The following is a 22,140-nucleotide window of genomic DNA, read 5'->3' as shown; positions in this document are numbered from 1 at the left end:
TGCCTACAGCACCTGGTCTTCCCAGGTGGTCTTCCATCCAAGTACTAACCAGGCCCAACCCTGCTTAGCTTCTGAGATCAGATATCAGGTGTGTTCAGGGTGGCATGGCTGTAGACCATGGACCGTGGCTCCATGGGGAGTGAACCCAGGACCTTCTTCATGTAAAGCAGACGTGCTAATCACTACACTATGGAACCACGTCTTTTTTTATTTTTATTTTTTCAATTAGCAATAGGTACATTTCCTTGGGGGAGATGAAGTACCCTTGCCAGCTGAGCCTTTAGGCATGGAATTTTTTTTCCCCCCACAGAAATACTCTAGGTAAAGCAATGAAATGTTCAGGAAAGGGGCAGCTCTGCAAAAGAAAAATAGAGTAAAAGAAAGGACCAGCCGTCATGCATATTGCTTGCATTTTCCCCCTTAAATCTTGCTTCCAATAATATTTTCCTTTTTTTTCCACCTGTACCAACTTTTATACTTTAGTGTTGAGTTCTTTCTCAGATATACGTCATAACTACTAAAGAAAGAGTTAATATTTATCATGCTCTTAAAACAGTTCCTGGCACATAGTAAGAACTATACAAATACTTGATAAGTCAGTGCACGATACTAAAATGTCCACCCTCAAGATTTTAATTTAACCTTACATATGTTTTTCTTTATTATACTTGAAATCAAAATGGCCAATGATATGAAATAGAACTAATGATATACAAAAGCGGTGGAAATGGATATGTTAAGTGGGTTGGTACATTTATAAAAAAAGATTAAATGTCCCATTTTCTTATAAAGATCTTCTTTATTCTATGCTCCTCCCTCACATTTCTCTTCCCTACTTCATGTGATCTATAAAAAGTCTTAACTAAACATGATGGGAATTTTATTCTGACATTTTTAAATGTTTAGCTCTTATTTGTCTATAAAAATAACCTTTTCCTTTTCATTTGTAACTGAGCACAAACCCTCTTGCCATCCTTAAAAGAAACGTGACAAATAAGTGTTTATTATTCATATTTCTTTATTTACTTTATTGCTCTAGAAAAAAATGATATGGATTGAAGAAAATAAACTGTGTTTTTTAATATTGTTTTATTGGCAGATGGACCAGTCCCGAATTCATGTCTCCTCAAGTCCAGATCTCTAATTTACTACATTAAAATTCTTCTGGAGAACTACGGAAATTTCTCTCTTCCCAGTTGGTACTGCCTGAACCACATTTAGAACTCTGCAGTGTGTGCCTCTTGCCTTGTGTTTCTTCTCTCTGCCCAAATGTGGAAAAGTTGGATTGAAGGGAGGGGGAGACACAGCGGCCAGACTGCCACGCCTGCACCTGTTGGAATGGCAGGTCCCTGTGTGTCCTTCCCTGCCCCTCAGTCCTCACGTTTAGCTCTTTAGCTATGCAGGCTCTGTAGTCGTCTTCTCTAGCTTGTTTCTGGCCCCAGTTCTTACATGGTGTCTACTAATAGGAGCAATGTATGAAGGGGGCCAGATGAGGGAAGGGGTGAGAGCGAGGGCGGGATCAGGTGCAGGCATGTAGAGGTGGTGTAATGAGAGTGCCTACAGTGTGACCTGGAACAACAGATGTGACACCTCTGTGAACCATCAAGGTGACTCTACCTCGAACTGATTTTTCAATCCATGTTATTTGCTGTAGGAGAGAGGATATACAGCACTTCACATTTTAACATAAAATTGGTCTTTCAATTAGGGAAGAATTAATTAGTAATATAGGAAAAAGAGAGTTTATTTCAGAGATAATAGTAACAACGAAATACTAAAAACTATATTTTGTTGAACAGTGAAAGGAAGTTCAGAGCTATTAGTTCACTGTTCCTTTGAGAAATATTGTGGTAGGCCATGTAGCCAGTTCGTTCTTTGGCAAACTGATTGCTAATTCTCCTTTTCAGAAGGACAGTGAGAGCCGTATGCCAAGACTTGTGTTCTAGCATGAGTAGTTTCTCAGATGTTATTTAAATTCTCTAGACCTCAGCTTTCTCATTGGTGAAATACAAGGTTAGTCTAGATCAGGAGTTGGCAAACTCTTTCTGTAAAGGGCCAGAGAATAAATATTTTAGGCTCTGTGGTCTACAAATTACCTGCCACCACTCAACTCAAGCATGAACACAGACAATAGGAAAATGGACGTGTGTAGCTGTTTGCAGATATAACTTTATTTACAAAAACAGGCAGCGGGCCAGATTTGGCCCAAGGGATGTAGTTTTCTGACCCCTGGTACAGAACCACTCATTTCCCAGCGGCTCCCGAGATGTCTACTGTTGCCTTAAGGGAAGAAAAAGGAGCAGGGAACCTGAGCAGGATGAGTTCTGTGGCTCTTGTCACCATTTTAAACAGAGCGACTCTTTTTATGTTATGGACTTCCAAATTATTTTTAAAGTTTCTTTAGTTATAAAGCGTGTAAAGAAAACACTGGATCTCTAAAGTCCCCTTGAAAATTGTATGCATCTAAGTAATGCCGACCACTCTCATGCGCTGGACCACCAGCCCCTCTCCCTCTCTCCCCTCCCCCCCTCCCTGATGATCTGATGATTTTCAGATCTTTGTTTCCAGTTCAGAATCCTCTCTGGATGAGACTCTTATATTCAATCTCCTTTTGGATAAGTATCTTTGTTGGAATGTTCCATAGATACCTCACAATCAATACATCCAAAATGTAACTCATTTTTATCCCCAAACCTGCTTCTCATTTCTTTTTTCATTTGAGTTAATGGCTCCAAATTCCCTCTAGTGACACAAACCAGAAACCTGAGCCTTTCTTTTCACTCCTCTCCACTGAACATCAGTCATAGAGTCAGACAGGTTTTATCTTGTGATTACAAGTTCTAACCGTTCCCTCTTCTGCTTTAGTTCTTCAGTCCTAGCTTAGGCCTCCACTAGCTCTCATCTGGGCTCTTAGATGAGGAAAATTAGAGAGAGAAACCAGAGATGAGGGATATGCAGGCCTTAGCCACCTCTCTCACCTGGGAGAATGGTTTATCTGTAATACAGATCTGAGTTAGAAACTTACCTCCTTAAAATTCTTTATTAGTTTCTCACCCCATGCAAGGTAAAGTACAGGTTCTTCAATTTGGAATTAATATAAAGTTGTCTGTAATTGACTCCCACTGATTAGGTAAAACCATTTGTCTGTAGGTCCAAATGGTTGAATACAGTAGTGTTGTCTGGTTGGCCTAAAACATCTCTGGTCTGCTCAACTGTCATTCCCTCACTGGACTGATCAATTTCTACATCTTTCACATCTTCTCGGGGACAGTTCCTCCAAATCGTCTCCAAACTGCCAACTGGTAAAATGTTTCCTCTCTGTTTCCATAGCAACCACCACCAAGGTCAGCAGGTTGAAATTACCAAGTGACCCATTTGTGCTGCAGTCCCCATTGTGAGGGCATCTTTGTCTCCCCTCTGTCTGGCCCGATGCAGTTCCTTTGTTGAACTGAACTGAATGGAATGGAACAAAACTAGTGGTTTCTTAGCAATTAACAATCACTAATCAATGAAACTAACTGCATTTCATAGTTGTGTTTGAGGTTTAGAAGTCTTTGCGGGATTTGAGCGGCTAGTGTTTTCATCTGCTAACAGAAGCAATTTGAAGCATGAAGTGTCAATTAAATGAACGATTAGCTTTGAGAATTGAAGTATAGATAAGTCAAAAGCTAGTATTTTTATCCACAATATTTATATCACAGGTAAGGATTCAAATAAAGAATTTTTGGAGTTGTATTGTGGGAGAAAAAAATCATTTTTATAATATAAATAACACAAACTTTCATTTTTAAGTTCTCTGAATGTGCAAAATTGCATTTTCTTGAATCTCCTCTTTACATAGAGATCTGCATAGATGAAGATGATGTGCGTCAGCCTTCTTCTCCTAAAATAACATACTGAGAACATCGCAGACAAATAGTAATATTACTTTAGGTAAAAATAATTCACAATCATAATTATAGCAACCCAGCTGTGAAACTATATAGGGTGTGGGAACAGACGCATTTTAGGGCTTTGGGTGTGGGGGAGGCAAGCAAACTTTTTAATGCCGAGAAAGAATGTTTCCAAACACAACAATCCTGCCTGGAGGAGATGTAGATAACAAGCCTCTCTGCAGACAACATCTGTTCATCGGTCACCTAGTTGTGTAGGGCTCATATGGAAGAGAGACCAAAGAGGAAGGCAGGATTCATCAGCACATTTATCTTGGGGGCTAGAGCCTGCCACATTCTAGGCTAGAACCAGGCGACAACTCCACAGATTTAAGGAACTTTAGTGAAACAACAAGAAATAGCAAGCTTAAGCAGGGGCACATAATGAGCACCTCTCCTAGATACTGTGCCCAGTGGAGGGTTTTCACAGAAAAAGCCTCTTTGTGGCACCTTTCTTTTCCTTGAAATGCCAATCCCAAGCCTTAAACAATCTTGCTCACTCATATGTATCAGGAGCCTTGTCTCCAACACGGCACCAGGCACAACAATTAGTAAAGGGATTTTTTTTTTTGATACAGTGACCTCTCCTTATCCTTGAGGATATGTTCCCACACTCCCAGTGGATGCCTGAAAGCTTGAATAGTATTGAATTTTATATGTACTGTTTTATCTATACATACATACCTATGATAAAGTTTAATTTCTACTTTAGGCACAGTAAGAGATTAACAGCAATAACTAATAATAAAGTAGAGCAATTATAACAATATACTGTAATAAAAGTATTTGAATGTGGTCTCTCTCTCTCAAAATATCTTATTGTACTATATTCAACTTTTCACTTAAAGGGAACACTTTCTGGCTTCTCTTTGGCATATCCGAACTGTCAGCCTTACTACACTTGTGCTTTGGGGCCATCGTTAAGTAAATTAAGGGCTATTTGAACACAAGCACTGTGATACCATGACAGTTGATTTGGTAACCGAGATGGCTGCTAGTGACTAACTGGTGGGGAGTGTATGCAGTGTGGACACGCTGGACAAAGGGGTGATTCGTATCCTAGGCAGGACAGAGAGGGATGGCATGAGATTTCATTATGCTACTCAGAATGGAGCACAATTTAGAACTCATGAATTGCTTATTTCTGGATTTTTTCATTTAATATTTTCAAACTTGGCTGACTGCGTGTAACTGAAACCATAGAAAGAGAAGCCATGGATAAGGGGGCATGCTGTAGTTAAAACATCCTTGCCCATGAAAAGGGAGAATGAAGACAAAGAGGGGTGAAGGAGGCCATGTGCAGAAGTTACATGAGAACACCCTGGTTGCAACATATCCTGTGCTCAGAAAGGGCTTTATACCTTGATTATTGAAGCTATGTGCATGGAGGATGTGTACAGGATTTTGAAGCTCTTATCATGATCAGGGTAAAATCTACATATAGTGAATGCTGTTTTTCTCTTCTTCTTTTACCCTTTCCCTCTTATTTCAGAGTTGTGTGTCTCATCAGAGAAAACAAGATGACCTTTCTTAACTCAGTTGCATGGAGTCTGATTTTACTACCATACCTGTTTCTATATCCATAAGGAACCCATATAAACTCCCCATTTCCTTTTGCCTTCACGCAGAGTTCCTTAAGTGTCTGATGTATCCCCATTTTCTTTTGTGGCTGTCACCCATCATTCTTGTGAGGATCTCTAATGGTTTCCTCTAGGCCTGGGCCACGATTTCTTATCTAATTGTTTTTATATACTCTCTACCTTTTCAAATGATGATGAAGATGAGGATGGTGTGTGTTGTTTAGCCATTGTTTACTAAATATCTAGTATATGCCACACACTACTGCGAGGAATTTACATATGTTATTTATACTCATTATCCAATTTTTATTCTTCATATAACTAATTGAGTAGATATTATCATCTCCATCTTTTAGATGAAGAAATTAATAGTGAGAGAAATGTTTTATCGCTTCCAGTTGACATGTAGTCAGTTAGTAGCAATGCTGCATTTAATTTGTGTTCTGTTTGACCTCAAAGCTCAGGCTCCTTCTATTGGACAACTTTTGTTGCAAGTGGTTGCATGTAGCTCTCCACTGTCATCTGTATCAGTTTCTTTTACTCCTGAGTTGGCTTCATTGACTTTTCTCTCAAAGTATCCTACATGTTTCACTAGTACTTTTATGGGGCCGTTTCAAAACTTGCCTTTCTGTTCCAACTCATATTCAGAGTACATCGCTACCTAGTTTTCTCAAAAAATGTTCTCAGAATATTTTTCCCAGAGATTCATAGGAAGACAAAATATTTTATAATTTTTCTCCAGACTTTACTAATTTAGATCTTTTTCATAACTCTGAAAGCCCTTATAATTTGTCCTGTCCCCTAATTACACAATCTTTATGTGAAATTTTAATCTTTTCTATAGCAATTTACTAGGGAAAAATAAATATTATGTTTTTAATTTTCTTGCATTAACTTCACCTATGTCTTCCAAAGGAGTCCATTTGATACCTCTGACTGATTCACTAGGGAAAAATTCAAATTGCTGCAAGAATGTCAAGATATATAAAGAGTTAATATTCCTCTTCTGCAAATTGTGATTTGTAATGATAGTTTTGAAAGCTAGGCATTTTGGAGAGATAAAATTATAAATTCCTTCATCCTCACCTTTGTTTATCAAGGACCAGGCTTGGTGTGCTTGTTCTTAAAGACTGATTTAAGGAAAGTCCTGATCTGATGGGACGAATAAGGGAGGAAAGCCTTCCTCCTTCTAATGTGGTGGAAGAAGAACTTCAGATGGTGATGATGGAAGAACCACACAGAGGAATCCTACTTGCCTGAGTGTGCTGGAGAAAGGATGGAAGGCTCTAAGGAAAAACCGGACTTGGTTTTAATGGGGAGCACTTCCAATAAACTTCAGAGAGATGGTGGAGAGGTACCAGCAGGAACGACTTTAAGGGATAATACTTTTTTTTATCTGATAGAGTCAAACTCATAGAAGCAGAAAGCAGAACAGTGATTGCCATGACTTAGGGAGAGGGGGAAATAGGGCATTCCTGCTCAATGGGTATAAAGTTTCAGTTATGCAAGATGAATAAGTTCTAGAAATCTGCTATACAACATTGTGTTTATGGTGAACAATACTGTATTGTACACTTTAAAATTTTCTAAGTGGGTAGATCTCATGTTATCTGTTCTCTGCACATTGGTGTGCAGAGTCTGGAGTTGGGGAGAGGGAGCCTCTGAGGATGGGGAGCCATGAAGTCATTAGCAGTGAAACACTTTATCTAAAAAGTCAGACAATACTCACTGCACCTCAGTATTCGCCAGTCCAAGAGGCATCTGAGACCAGCCACTCTGCATTAGAGTTTGACAAGATCTAGAGAACTCCTCATGGATTCATGTCTTCCCCACCATCCCCCTAACCGTGAGGTTGTGGACCCAGAGCTCTCGCCCATTTATAGAGGCCTCTTGAAAAGGATCAAGAAGAAAAGACATTTGAGAAACTAAGCAATTCTCATTATGAAACCAACTCAGGCTCATTATAGAAAACACACACACACACACACACACCCTATCTATCATATCTATCTATCTATCTATCTATCTATCTATCTATCTATCTACCTATCTAAAAAAGAAGAAAACAACAATACTCACAATACCATACAATCAGAGATAACAGCTTTTGAAAGCAGATTCTTTTCAATGTAATTCCCTTATCTATCTCATTCATTTTCTCTCTCTCTCTCTCTCTCTCTATATATATATAGATAGATATATGTGTGTGTGTGTTGTGTGTGTGTGACTGACATTTACTATTCATATGATCTTGAGAACATTCATCATTTGTAAAATGAAAGTAATAGTAATATTTACTTCATAGGACTGTTTTAGAATTAAATATGAAGATACGTAGAAAGCCAGAACATAATAAGCATTCAACGCATTTTAACCGCTTAATTTTTTTTAATGGAGATGTAACTTACATGTTATTTTTAAGGTAAACATGTAGTGAACATCTTTTTATTTCAATAGATACTTTTTCTAAAACATCACTCTAAAGAGTTCAATAATACTCAAGCCTACGTCTGGGCCATAATTGATTTAACTGGTCCTTTACTGTTGGTCATTTAGGTTATTTCTGCCTGCTCACTGTTACAAATAGACCTCATACAAATATTCTTAGAAGTACAGATTTGGAACAAATCCTTACTTGTTTCTTTAGGTTAAATTTCCAAAAGAGCAATTTCTTGGTTAAAAAATAGGCACATTTTAAAACTTAGAAAACATATCTATTTTCAGATAGCTTTCTAGTAAGGCTGACCTCAAAACTGAGATGGCTTTTAACAAATTCAGCAAAACATCCAACTACATATCCTTCTTCATCCTCAACAACATAACTATGATTCATAGCAGGATAAAATTCTGCTACGAATCTGAGAAACTGCCTGGAACATGAGGTCTGACATTTATCTTTCCAGATAGAGTAAAATCTGGGAGAAGCATAGAAGGAGGTTTTCAATTTAACGCCCTGGTCTTTATGGCTGGTTGCCAAGTATCATAATTTCCTTACAGTACAGCAAACATACCTATCTTCTCTTTGTAAATCATTTTGTAAAGGCTGTTGTTTGAAAAATACCTGCATTTTCATTGGCTAGCATTCTATTTTATTATGTCACATTCCTAACCGAATATCACTCACACATATGAGCACATGCGTGCACATACACGCACACACACGTGCACATGCACAAAGCTATTACTCTGAAAACTCTCCGGTCTTGAGTTTAGCTCTCACCCCCACATGGATCATCACCGTGATGACTTCCTTAGGGATTACACACAGGAGCAAGAACAGTCAGCCTCACACATGGAAAGTCTGAAAGCCACTAATCTACAGAACTTAATTTAGAAACAACCTGCAAAAGATAGTTAGCAACTAATGAAGGTTAACCAAACACTCTTTGGAGATGGTTCTCCTGGCTTAGCTATAATTGTGTAAAGCCTTTCTTTTGCATCTGTTACACCCAGGAGGCCAGAGAAGGAAAGAAAACCAATGTGTGACAAATAGAGTCAGCTCTTCTGCCACATCCCTGCTGCCCTACTTAGGAAGGGAGCTAAATTTGAGAGCAGGGACCAAAGAGAGTTTAATTGAATCAGGAATGAGAAAAATCTAGATCGGAGCAGAAAGGGACTCACTCAGCCCTGGAGGGACTGTATAAGGAAGAGAAATGGGAGGGGAGAGGGGAATTCAGAATCTAGCAGGATGGCATAGTCACTGAGAAATTCCCATTTAAGGGGTCTAAATGATTTTCAAATTTAATTTAATTTTTAATTTTCTGAAAAAATTTGCATGATTCATAAATTTAAATAACAGAGGAATACAATGAAATGTCTCAGTCTAACTTTATACCTATCACTCTCCTACCCCAAGTAACTTCTTTTTTAGTTTCTAGGTTATCTTTCCAATGTTTGTGCGAATACAAACCAAAATTAATTTATATTTTTACTTTCCACCTTCCAAAAATATTTTAATAGTGATATCCAACATTCAGTTTATTTGAGATGTGAGACAGATCTTCAAAATTTAGTAAATCTCCTTCACACAAGTCATATGAAGTATGCATATGTGTAGCTGTGTGTGTCTGTGTGTGTGTCAAGAGACAAGATGGAGTTCCACACCTGGGTTGACATGATGTGGAAGGAACAGTAACATGTGTGGGATGAAGAGAGAATCCATACTCTGAATTAATTCAGCAGAAGCAAAATGAAGCCAGAGGTGATTGTGAGAACTTAAATCCATCAGGAATTGATAGAAATTTTGAGAACAGTGTTGAATTTTCCATAAAACATGTAGTGGTGGTGAGAGGCAATTTTATTTAGCCTTGAAGGAAGAGTAAACTCAATAGATATCAGAATTACACATTATTGCCTTCAACTATGAAATAATCCTTAATTAATCATTCACTGGTATGCTGGGACTGGGTGATAAAATATCATCATGGCCAAGCTGAGAAGCTTAGATATTTTCTAAAGGTAAACGAAGAGTCATTGAAGGTTTTTGACTATGGGAATGACATAATCAGAAGTATATTTATAGATGTTTAATTTGCAGCAGAAAAATTAACAATGCTATTTCTCTTTGGGAATACCCATTAGGAAGTATGTTAATTATCCATTGCTACATAATAAATGATCCCCAAATTTAGCATCTTACAACATCAAGTATTATTATCTCAGTTTCTGTAGGTCAGTAATGTGGACATAGTTATCAGCAGGATTTAGCTCCTCATGGGCTATTGTACTGGGAACCTTGGTTTCTCCATGACCATCAGTCAGAGGCCTCTTGCACTTCCTCTCCGCCTGAGCCTTTCTGTAAGGCAGCTCATAACATGGCAGCCGCTTCCATCAGAGTCAGCAAGTGAGAGACAAGAAAGGGCAACCAATATGGAAACAAGAGGCTTTTTGTAACTTAATCTCAGAAGTGACATCCCATCACATGTGCTGTATTTTATTCATTGTGCCTTATTCTATTCATTCAAAGTGAGTTGCCAAGCCCAGTCAACATGGAAGGAAAGGAGATTACTCAAAGGTGTGAATACCTGCAGGTGGGATCACCAGGTATTTTGGAGGTTATTTCACCCTAGTAAGCTGAAAGTAGGGAGGCATTGCAATAGGTGGTTCCTGTCTGGCAAAGACAGGGGAATGGTGTGAAAATGAAGACAAGATTAGTATTGCCAGGATTTTCAAACAGATTGGATGCAGGGTGGGGGAGTGATGAGTAGAATAAAGGCGTCAAGCCTGGATGGTTGGGATGATTGTCAAAGGAGTCTCAGAGAGAAAACACGAGGAGAAGCAGATTTGAGAGGAACGTCAAAAATAGGAGAGAAAGAAATGAGAATTCCTTTGGTTCCACTAACTTGCAGCAGCTGGTGTAGGAACGAGAGCACGTGGATTGGAGTGAGACAGACCTGGGTTCAAGTAGCAACTCTCCATCACTTATAAGTCCTGCCCCATGGAACAAACTACTCTAAGTCTCAGTTACTCTTCTGTTAATGTGAGAACCAATTCCTACCTCTCCTGGTTGTTTTCAGAGCCACATGAGATAATCTCTTTAAAATTCCTAGTACAGAGTAGGTGCCTAATAAATAGTACTAACTATGGTTCTACATATTCTCAAAAGCGGTTATAAAAATACCTTTTGTCAATGTCTCCTTACAACCATTAAATAACCCTGCTAATATAATGTTACTCTATTAATTTAATAAACTGCATAAAGTTTACTTCTGCATATCTGTACAGCTCAGTCATTTTAGATGTGTAGGTTTTATATATATAGGTCTTAAATGTGTCATACAGATATTCCCCAAATGAGGGTACCTCAGCATTTAGACTTGGATATCACAAGCTTACCATTACTCATGTACATAATTAGTATATTATTTTCCTTCCTTCTTTCTTTTTTTTTTTTTTTGAGTCCTACTCAAACCTTTAGCTAGAATGTTATTTTTAGTAGCCTCTCCTTTTATTGTATAAAAACACAGTGTAGTAAGGTGGGAAAAAAAGAGACTAGACTGCATTTGAAGACCTGGGTTTGAATCCTGACATTCTTTATTTTATTAGCCATGTAAACTTTTGGGGCTCCAGTTTCCTCATTTATAAAAATGGGAACAGTGTAAATCTGCCTTATATCCCTACAGAGAGAATAGCGGAGAATTACAGAAATGGAAGTTGCCATCGTCCCTGTCTTCCCTGTAGCAACTCAGAGGTCAGGGCCTTGTCACTGTGTCTACTACCTAAGCAGCAGTGTAGAGTGGGTATGGTTAGCACTTGGCATTGAAAAATTAGTTCCCCCTTACTCATCTTGTCTGGTCTCGGGCAGCTTTCTCAGGAGCTACTCTTCTGCTGGCAAGAAGCTCATGGCTTGGCAGAAAGGAACGTCGATGTAGCTCTTAACTCTTGTCTGCCCTATATCTCCACATCTACGTCGTTCTCTCGACACTTTTCTGAGGACTCCTGTGTGCATCCACAGGCTCATCCTTTCAGTTCATGTACCATTCTTCATCTCAGGGTCCCTCCCTTGTATACTTCTTGTCCTCCCTGTCCCAACAGATTCATGAGGGTGACCACTATGAACAATCGCGAGAGACCTCCCATCTTAGACACCACTTGAATTGATGGAACCTCCCACCCGATGTCTGTTCCAGCCTCACGGTTCCTGTCTGGAGAACCCCCAAGGATCAGTGTGCCCAGGGGCTGGGCCTTGAGCTTCCCCTCCCCTCAGGGATTGTGGTCCTGCCTCTTAACACCATCTGAAATCCTGCCACTGGATTGTCACTCCAGCCTCTCTTCTTGCTGTCCTCAGTGCTGCATGCTTAGCTTAAGACACACTTTCAGTTGTTACAGGGGGACTCGTTTTTTCTTGCTCCAGGGTTATTCTTACTCCATGTGCTATCCTCTCGGTCTAGAATACTCTCTGTTGTCCTTTCTATTACCTAGCAACTCTTTTTAAATCTTTGGTTCCAATGTCACTTCCTCCCCCAGCCTCTCTTGACCTTTTAGTTCTTGGTCAAATGTTCCTCATATGAAATCTTCACCATCCTGTACTCCTCCCATCACAGAATGCATTACATTAGAGTGACATTACCTTTTGATTCACATGTAATCCTTCTCGGATTCTCAGCTTTATGATGACAGGAAGTCCATCTTCCCATTGCGTCCTTAGTGCCCAGTACCCAGTAGTTGTTCCGGAAATAGTCATAAATTAGCTAATAAATATTTTTCCAGATGCTAGCTAAGTGCCTATCTGAATCAGAATACCTTCTGCTTCAACATGTTCTGGTGCCTGAACCGGACTGCTATAAACTTTGCCCAGCCCTCTATCTTCCAGCAGTGGCATTTGTTACTATACTTTACAGATACTATATCTGGTCGGTGGGACTTCCTCAGATGACCAACAGTTGGTTTCCCCGACATGGTGTGTGTTTATTTCCATGGCCTGCTCCTTCCCAATCTACCCTTCCCTATTCCAGTTTACATCCTGTGGCAGGCGGCCTCCACAATGGCCCCCAATGATTCTCAGCTCCTGGTATTCATGCCTGTGTGTGCACTGAATAGAACTAGCCTGTGTAACCAATGGGATGTGGCAAAAATGATGTAATTTGACTTATAAGGTTTATCATAAAAGATATTATGGCTTCTACTTCATTTTCTCTTGGAGTCTTGGCTCTGGGGGTGGAGCTAGCTGCCATGTCATGAGGGCACAAAAGTAGCCTCATGAAAACGAGGCCTCCTGATAAGAGCCAGCTTTAATTTGCAAACATGTGAATGAGCCATCCTTAGAGGCAGACTCGTTAGTTCCATTCAGGCTTTCAGATGACTGCCACTCTGGCAGACATCTCGACTGCAGCTTCATGAAAGATCCAGAGCCAGAACCAGCCAGCTAGGATGCTCCTGAACTCTTGAACTATAGAAATTGTGAGATAATAAATATTTATTGTTGTTATAAGTTGCTAGATATGAAAATTTGTTATGCAGCAACATGTAACTAATTGGATCTCCTGTCTGACCGCATAATTAAAGCCAGAACACACACAGACACACACACACACACACACACACATGCACACGCACACGCACATGCACACGCACACATGCACGCACTCACACACTGGTGTCCCATTTCATTTCACAGTTCTTAGTTGAAACTAATTGCTGATCAGTTTAAGCATGATGCAGATAACAAAACAAGGCAAATTTTTGCTCTGAAGGAAACAAAATAAAACATAGTATCCATGTTTGGCTTTTCAGATGCAGTGCTAATTTTATAGCTCAAGAAAATCCATGGGTCAACTTGAAAAAAAGAGTGGTAGGAGGACCTAAAATAGATAATAATAAGCAAGGGGACTGCATGAGGCAGATATTTTCAGTATAGGAAAATAAAGTTTGAAAGGAACTATAAAGTCTTTAATATCCTACAGGATGTGGACAAATTGAAGTGGAATTGTTCATTTGATGTCAGTGTGAATGCTTAGGTCTCTAGCAATATGGTATTTTTAGATGTCTGGTCTATATTGGGATTATAAAAATAGGATCCACTCTAGGGAACAAACATATGTATTCATGCAGAAGTTGTAGGTTGAAATATAAACAGATACATTTAAAGACTAAAAATTATAGGCTTTGAAGAAGACATGAAAAGATAATATCCCATCTTCTCATTAATTAGCCCTTAGTCTTAGTGTATCAGGGCATTCTTAAATTCTTGCAGTATCTTCATCCACATCAGCCTTCTAACTAGCACTCTCCCTTTTACTTATGCCCTTTTGCAATTCATTCTCCACAAGGCAGTTGGCATGTTCATTCTTAAATATAAAACAGCTAATCTCTCTTTTACTTAAGGTCTTCAGGGCCTTCTCATTGTCCTTGCTGTCAGGTACAGCCTCCTTACTGTGACTTATCAGGCCCTGCCGCCTGGATCCAGCCTCTTCTCTAATGATGTCACTCTTCCGTGTTTTTTCTCTTGCAACAATCTTCCAAGCCCTTTTCTGTCTCTGGCTCTGGCACTGGGAGTGTCTCCTGTGGCTGACTCATTCTCTTCCTTCAGGTTTCAATCTAACTCTCACCTCCTAGAAAGACCTTTACTGACAATCTCATCAGAAGTGAGCTACACAAGTTACTTGTTATTTGATTACATGGTTGCTTCCCTTCACAGCATTTATCATTATTGGAAATTATATAGTTTTCTTACTTATTTATTACTTTATGTCACTAATCCATAAATTGCAAATGTCTTGTTGATCACTGTAGTCCAAATACCTAGCACAGTGACTGACATTGTTATTTTCATCATCATCATCATCATCATCATCATCATCATCATATTGAATGAGACCAAAGAGACAATTGAACTGCTGGATAGTTCATGGAAATTTTTCATACCCAACACCACTTCACAGACTCTCCCTTCCTTCTTTCTTTTCCTCCTCCTGTCCCTCTCCTAATGTCATCTCTCTCTTGATTTCTCTATGGCTTAAAATATACTTTGCTGCTCACAGAGAGTATAAGACAGTTATATTGTGTCCTAAGCTCATGACTGAAAGAGCGTATGAGTTTAACTGCTGATTCACTATCTACCTTAGTTTCCCTTTCAGTATAGTGAGCGTGCATTTTCTATTTGGTAAAGAGTTTTTAATATACTAGCTCAATAGTTTTGTTTTTGTTTTTGTTTTTGTTTCTGTTGAGGGTTATTAGTAACATGTGACAGAAAGTGTTGAGGAAGTAAAGAAAAGTGCTATGGTTGGCAGCACTATTAATAGTAATTTGGGAAACTGAGACCTGCTGGAGCAGGACTCAAGTCCAACCCGAGAACTTGATGCCTGTGCTAGCCTGGAATGAGCAGAGTTTTCTGGTAGCTTTGCCTTATTAACAATATTTATGGAATTTCCCCCCCCTTTTTATTTTACCAAACTACAGGGCAACAGGACCCTAATTAGTATAAATAAAACAAAAATAATACTTTAATTGTTAAATTGTTTTGTGTTATATTTATTCTGATAAGTTTTAATATTGTTACTATTTTCCTGAAATTTATTATATGCTTTTATATTCATATTTTTCCATACACATATATTACTTAAGATAATTTTTTTTTACATAGTAATGATATATTAGAATAAAAGTCAAGCCCTGAGAGACTGCTTATTGTGTTATCTTTTGGAAATTTGGAAATCAAGAAAATAAATATTAAGAAAAGATCTTTTCTATTTTTAATAAAACTATCCCCAAAGCATTAAAAAATATACTCTAGGCTTATTTAGCAAACTTTACTTATAGCAAGATTTATGAATGAATTATCAACAATCAGAATTGCGTATACATACACAGTTGCATATTCACAATTCTGAAGTCTAAAGTGGTCTGAAAACCAAGAGAGTTTTTGTTTATTTGCATATGTGACAAACTCATTTGGCAACAAAATCTAACCTGAACCAATGATGCAAGGCTGTTGATTATCTTTATTTATTTCACTGAGTGTGAACAGCCATACATTTTACTGCAAGAATACTAATGTGTTTGCTTTGGGGGGTTGCCTCAGCCAACATTGAAAGTATTATAAAAAATAGTTTATGTACTTTATTACCTTTGAAAGTGTGAAACATGAAGTCAGTAAAACAAGGTTTTCAAATGGGCAATTGAGGACCTGTCTCACAGAATCAAAAATAAATGTTTAAATTGGCAGTTACCTGAGATAATATACATATTCCAACTTCCTCGTTTTATGAATGGGGACGCTGAGTCCTGAGAGGTGCAGTAACCTGCCAAAGGTCTTACTACTCGGTTAGTAGCAGAGATAGAAATAGACTCCAGTCCCCAGGTGCTCAAGTCCCGGGCTTCTTCTCATAGTCTGTAATGAGCTCTCCTCCAGTGGCTGTGATTTCTAAACAAGTGAAATAGACATGAGAGTGTCCTCTACTCAAGACTCGCTGTTTCAGTGTGGAGGGAGATGCAGAAGTGCACACATACCTACTTTTGAAAGAAACCGTGTCCTTCTTCTTTTCCCAAATTGATCCCTATAAAACTATTCTTCAAATCAGGACAAATACAGCCACCATCACAATCTTCCCAGTTTGTCAGACACTGTTCCAAACACTAAAAAGGCAAAGTCCTAGACCTAATACTGCAATTTAACTTCATCTTTTGATGAGTTTCTATTCAAAACACTTCAGAATGCATATTATTTTTCAATCAGTCACTAGGAATTTACAGGGTTTCTACATGCCCCAGATTGTGAAGTGACTAAATCAGTGATTTTCAACCAGGGATAATTTTGTCTTTCAGGAAATCATTGGCAATGATCGAAAGCATATTTGCATGTCACAACTTGGGGCATGCTACTGGCATTTAATGGGGAGTGGCCAGGTATGCTCCTAAACACCCTACAATGCACAGGGCAACTTCTGGTTCAAAACAGCAACCTAACTAACATTCGTGAAGTTAGGAAGAATAATTAAATATTAAACTCAATGGTTTAAAGATTTAGATTCAGAAGACAAAAGTTCAAGCCCCATCTTGCCATTTATTTCCCCTGTGACCTTTGGAAAATCATTTAAGCATTTGGGGTCTCAGTTTCCTTATTTCTGAAACAAGGTTATTGATAACTAATCCACACATTTTATTGGGCTGCTGTGAGAATCAAAGGAAATAGTGTTTTGAGAACTGTAAAGCATTATATAAATATAAAGTGTAGTTCTGCTATTCTTTATAACACCATCTTTCACAAAATACAGACAGACGTGTTCTGCATTTTATCAGCCTAACACTGAGCTTCTTGTAGAAGTGTCCACTCTGATCTCAGTGAACAACATCATCATCCACTGGCAATTTGAGTTAGGAACCCCACATCCTCCTGGATCCTTTTCTTTCTCTACTCCTCAACCAGTTACTGAATCCTGGAGAATCTACTTATTTTCTTTTTTTAAAGGAGTAAATGCAAGAATACAAATCCAAATTAATATTCCACTCAGGCATTCACTGATGAATCTACTGTTGAATCACAGACTGATGTCGCCACACTGTTTAATTATGCTGTGTGTCCTCTGCTTCTTCTTGCCTTCTGCCCTCCAACCCCTCGATATTTCTTCATTATTTGGGAAGAAATATCTTCCTGGAGACTCAGTAACAAGTTTATTGTTTCTTCATGTCTTGCCACCTTTGTTTATGGAAAGAAATAGACTCAAGACCAAATGGATAGTCATTTTCAGAATGGAAATCAGGATGTAAGTGAAGGGGTGTGAGGTCATTATTTGAGGTCCAGTGGAGGAGCTCAGATCTTTGGAGTCTTTGAGGATCTCTGGGACATCTTTCTGGAAAGCATGGTCAAAATGGGAAACCCTGCCATATATGTAGAGGGTACCACAATGTACTACTTTGCATAGAATATTTTGATTATGCACGCTTAGTATATTAACTCCTGTTTATGTAAAAATTTACTATGGTTTACTTTGCACTCTCTAAAATATGTTTCATCTGTGAAATTATTACTAATAGTGTAATAAATATTCTTCCAGTGCAATTAAAACATATTTTTACTTGCAAACAAAAGTTCTAAAGGCACATTTCTTCCGACACGTTAAGTGAGGTATACTGGGTGGAAAGAAAAGGACACATGGGCAATCCTTGTATTGATGGAAGAATTATATAGTATAATTAGAGTAAAGAAGGAAAAGAGAAAGAAAATGATTTCTTTTAAAAACTCATTGGTACAGATCAGTTCATAGAACCAAATTCACTTTTTAAATCCATAGAATCTTTACTACTTATATAGTACACAAATCTTGTACTATGTTTTAATGTGGATGTAAATAAATACAGTGAAATGATTTATTTATATTTTCTTTCCCTCGATGTTTTGAATTCTATGGTAATATAAAACCTCAGCATGAAGATGTTCTTAAATGAAACATCCTTCACAAATTCCCAGTGTCACTCAAAGGAATAGGAAATATTATGATACAATTAAATTATACTACTGGCTGGGTGTTAACAAAAACTTTATTATTTTACCCCCTGTGATACTCAGAGAGTTGTATTTTTTCCCATGACACATACATTTCCCCCCTATTGCGCAGGATCATGCATCTTCTGATTTGACCCCTACCCATAAAGCAAAAAAGAACAATCTTGCCTGGCTATAGCCGTTGGTTTGCCCATCATGCCCACCATCACCCAAAGCCAGACAGGAAACTTCCCTTTAACCATAAACGCTAAGCTGCCTTTTTCATCCCAGGCCATGCATCTCTTTGACTCTAGCTTTCTCCATGTCTGAACACTAAAAATCTCCTGGTGATGGCAGACTGAGGAGCAGAGAAATGGAAACAAGATAGATCTCACTTTACAAAGTATAAGGAAATGTGGGTTTGATTTTGTACTCTAAACTCTAACATGAAACTAGATTATTCTATTTGATTTTGGTATCATTTCCTAGGGCTTTATATTTCATATTTACCAGTTTTCTCACTCATGTGCATGCTTAAGGGTTTGCACTAATAACATCAATGTCAGAGAGATGTCTGCTGGATTTATATAGAAGCTTATTCTATAAAATCATATACCAGAATAAAACTGGCATCTTTAACAGTTCCAATAGGCTTTCCAGGAAAAACCTCTTTCTAACTCAGAAGAAGCCCATCCTCTATTCTTTTCTTCATTGAACTCCATCTAATGGCAATTCCCGGCTTTTCAAAAGGTAAGGAAATTCATGATGTCCAGGTAAAGGGCAAACTCCCCCAGGGACATCCAGGGAGCTGAGTTTGGGCTTTTCTCAGTAACAGTAGTAAGCTTTGGGGTTTATCTCTTGCTGCATCAGGATTTTACTGATTAGATTGATTTCAGTCCTGAGCATAAAGAAAGTCAACAAAAGAGAAAGTATATGCTTTCACTTAATCATATCCCAAAGCGACATACTCCCGGTGCACAGCTCTAAGGAACATTTGGCAGGGGTTGGAGCCATCCAGCTGTTCTAAAGGTCAAGTCAGATAAGAAAATTGCCGGCTTGAGACTGAAGCCTGCAGGAGGCCTCTCTAGCAGCCCTTTACTGCATTACTTTATAATGCTGAGGCAATGTAGAAAATGCACAAAATGCACAAAATGGTGGGCATGCACTTCAAGATCAAAACAGCAGGAACAAAGATGTAAGGCCTCATCGGTCACTATATTGCTGCTCATAAGAGTGGAGAGACCCACAGGGATGGCTCCGAGAGTGTCATTTAGTAGCTGCCTCATGCACACTCTGCTGAGTCACTGGCCTTGGCAGGATGAGTTGGCTGGGACCTGGCAGGCAGGTGACAGAGGGAGAAACAAACCTTCTCTTTAAACTAAACAAAAAGTCTCTTTTCTAAGACTCATTTTTTATTTTAGTTCAATATCTTATTTTAGTCCAATCCCTTACCTTTGTTTCTTATATTTGAGCCATTCAGACAGTACTATAAGTATATTTACTCATAAATGTCTCGAGTAATTGCAAATATATCAGTCTTCAGGAGGAAAGAGACTCTTTCTCCCCTCTCGCTTTCACTTCTGTTCAAACATATGAGGCACATGGACACTCACACTCACACTCAACTGCCTGGGGAGAATTTATGGTCACGGCTTGGAGAAATCAAAGAACCTAACATCAGAAATGAGATAATACAGAGAAAGTGGTTAGGATCTTATCCTAGGCACCCAGATCCTATGTCTGGGATCCTATCCCGCCACTGAAGGAATCCAATGTACACAGAACCACCCTCGTCCAGCGCGGACTCAGGCTGCCATTTGAGGCGGGCTCCTCCAGGAAACTGCTAGCTCCCTCCCTGTGCCTTTACAGCAACTTGCTTAATTGGAAAGATTTTCTATCCCATGAGTGAGCCAGTAAATATTTCCGCTGAAAGGCTGAGAAAAGTGGGAATGTTACATCCGGAAGCAGCTGTTTGAGTTCCAGAACACCCATCAGGCCAGCTGGAGGTCCCTTTATTATCTCTTTGTTATCGAGATGAGGTCTCTCCCTATAGCAGAGCCTGGCTTCTCAAAGGCATTGCATTTCAGTGTCTTACTATATTTACCCATGACCAGTGGGAGTGACTTTGCTTCTCCAGCCAAAGGTGAATGATTATTACGAAAGATGATCTAAGGACTGAGGTGACAGCGAAAGAGAGGCAGAAAATGCAGTAATACATCTTCATTTCAATTCATCGCCCCCTCCACCTAAACCAAATATTCCTCTGCTGATTGTTATGGCTTTGGGCCATAATTTGTTTTCTAATAAGGAAATTCTTGTCCTGAACTGCCTCTTCAGGGACATAAAGTAGCAGTGTCTTGATTTAGAGAAATAGAAAATACCTTCTATGTCCTCCTATAATGATCACTTTGCCTCCCCTGGAAGGGCCAAATTATTGCCCAGGAGGAGTTTCATAGCCCTGTGGGAACTGACCCTTCACTTATAACTTCGCTTCTTTATCCCTCTACAGAACACAAGCTCCAAATGGATTAATTAGCATGCTCGCTGCCATAACAACCGACACCCGCACTTTATGTTAGGTCTAATGGTGATAACATGGACGCGTAAACCTCTTTCTTTTCTAAAACAGGAGAAGGCATATGTCCTCAATTCTTCTCATTCATCCACCCACTGGAAAGATTTCAGATTGGTCTAGAAACAAAAGGCTCAGGATATGAGATGTCAACACCGGAGCCCTGTTATTCCTCTGGCCGACAACCACCACACTTCAACAGTACTCGGGTCCGACTTTGCTGCATTTTCAGAAATTCATTCAGCTACAGGTAACAGAGCACTTTCCCAAGAATGGCTTAAATTCATAAGGACGATTTCCCCCAAACCCTCAGTTTGTATTTTATTCTCTGTAACCATGTGTCTTTGCCACCCCCAACTCTGAGAGAGTCTAAGAAGTTGAGATTTTCAGTCAGGCACCTTGTTGCCTTGAACAAAATTAATAAGGAAGTGGTGGTGGGGTGGGGATTGGACTTTGGGTAGGAAAACAGTAGTGACTGCTATAATCCCTGCACTAACACTGTAAGTGAAACATATTTGTTGAATAAGGCCCTACAATTTTAAGACAAGGCATGGGCAAATCCTAAAATGTTAAGAGAAGCTATGGTCAGATCCTAAAATGGTAAGACAAGGCATGGAGGTAAAAAGCATTGTGACAAAAATCTCCATGTTAAAATTCAATCCCTGTTAAGAGAGAACCTCTGCTTCTCTGACAGCCTGAGAAGCAATTCATGCCCCATCCAACCTCCATTCTCATCCCTTTCCCTCAGCTAAATCAGGGGAGCAGAAGAGAATTGAGCTCAGAAGTCATATGGGGGTTGATGTGACAGGAGACCCTTATATCCAAAATTCTGGTCAATCAAAGCATGTGGTAGGTTTGTAGATAACTGACTAAATTTGGGCTTAAAATGATAACATCGAGATAGGTTTTGTTGCTCGTGTACACTGGATCAAGAGTATTTTATTCCTTCTTGGATACTTCATGTTGCTGGGTTTTTTAAAACCTACATTAGTTTGCAAGTCTTCAGTTTTTTTGTTTTTCAAAGCTCTGGTGTGTATTCCACATGAGAGGCATCAGAACTTATCTTGATTTTTTTCTCGATAGAGGGTACTCACTATGTTTACAGCATATTTGCTGTGGTGTTACCTTGAGTTGTGA

General features: G+C 38.9%; 1 non-coding gene across 1 annotated transcript; it reads right to left on the bottom strand.

Moving 5' to 3' along the window:
- Positions 1 to 116, bottom strand: LOC120591277 (5S ribosomal RNA). The gene has a single exon (XR_005649873.1). It is a non-coding gene; the product is annotated as a 5S ribosomal RNA (ribosomal RNA).
- Between the last annotated feature and the right edge of the window lie 22,024 nt (positions 117 to 22,140).

Source organism: Pteropus medius, unplaced genomic scaffold (genome assembly GCF_902729225.1).
Source record: "Pteropus medius unplaced genomic scaffold, Ma_sr-lr_union100, whole genome shotgun sequence".
NCBI lineage: Eukaryota > Metazoa > Chordata > Mammalia > Chiroptera > Pteropodidae > Pteropus > Pteropus medius.
This window is presented reverse-complemented; position numbering and strand designations above follow the sequence as displayed.